Source organism: Microtus ochrogaster, chromosome 1 (assembly GCF_000317375.1).
Source record: "Microtus ochrogaster isolate Prairie Vole_2 chromosome 1, MicOch1.0, whole genome shotgun sequence".
Classification (NCBI taxonomy): Eukaryota; Metazoa; Chordata; class Mammalia; order Rodentia; family Cricetidae; genus Microtus; species Microtus ochrogaster.
This window is the reverse complement of record NC_022009.1, coordinates 99668640-99669997: the sequence shown is the minus strand read 5'-3', so window position 1 is coordinate 99669997 and position 1358 is coordinate 99668640.

Here is a 1358-nt window from a genome sequence, read left to right as displayed (position 1 = left end):
GAGTGGGAGGCTGGGAGGAGGCGGAAAATTTTTTTTTCTTTCTTAATAAAAAAAAATTAAATTAAATTAAAAAAAATAGTATTCTGCTCTTGAAAACAAATAATGTAAATGCTGTGTTTAAGAGACATCAAAGATGAATAATTTTCTTACTGTTAATTAGACTTTCTTCCTCATCTTCTATTCCTTGTTTCTTCCCTTTTGGACTCTTGTTCCTCTCTCTCACTTTTACTTTCTGTTAATCTTCTCCTATGCATTCACCGCCTGTTTTTCTTCTTTCTCTATTACCATTTGCCTCCTTCACCGTCTATTATTCTCTCTTCTCTCTCCCTTTTCTGAAATCAGTATGTACATTTCAATCATATATAGTAGAATTAATCAGCGGCTCTTATTTGTGCTTTATGAAGTGATCCACATTTTATAAGCAGAAGAGAATAGAATGTTTATACTGCTTTACTATTGGCCCCTAACTTTCTGCTTACATTTTGGTGGACAGCGTGGCTTGAGCCTGTGAAGAGTATTTATGACGAGGAACAGCTGGTGCTGGTAAATGATAGAGTCCTTTTGCGGTCCTTACACTGTGCACTTTTCATAATTGCATGGTTCAAGTTTTAATTTAGTTTTTCAGCCTTTCCAAAATGTAACAGCAATTACCAGATGACCAGGCATGAAAAATCTATGACAAGTAATCAAATATGAATTCTACTATAAATACTGCAAAAGCTGCTTGCTTCTTTAAAAGGAGGCAGAAAATAAAATGCTCAGTAAGAAGATTAGCTCAAAACAGTGCAGAGAGAAACATAGCTAATTGGAATTTCTCTAGATGTTTTTAGAAATTTCATTTGAGGACGAGTGCTGTGAATATCAGGGATGAATGGGCAGAGGATTCCTGTGAGAAATTAAGAGAGATTGACTATGTGAGCTGCAAGTGGAGTTCAATGATCAGATACACTCCAGGAAACCTGTGATCTGAACAGCGTGGCTGCTCTGTAGCCAATGAGGATAGACAAGATGAACTGATGGTTATAATATTGCATTATCTACAAGACACATGATAGCAACGTGACAAGAATAATATTTGGGTGTTACTCTGATTGCTCTTTCATTGGGTGAGATATTCTTGTAGATAGCAAAATGAAAAGAAAAGTCATAAGTATTTGCGGGAGTTTTCCAAAATCTTGGTCAAGGATCTGTGAAAGAACGATTCTGGGCTGAGCGATGGTGGTGCATGCCTTTAATCTCAGCACTCGGGAGGCAGAGGCAGGCGGGTCTCTGTGAGTTCGAGACCAGCTTGGTCTACAAGAGCTAGTTCCAGGACAGGCTCCAAAGCCACAGAGAAACCCTGTCTTGAAAAACCAAAA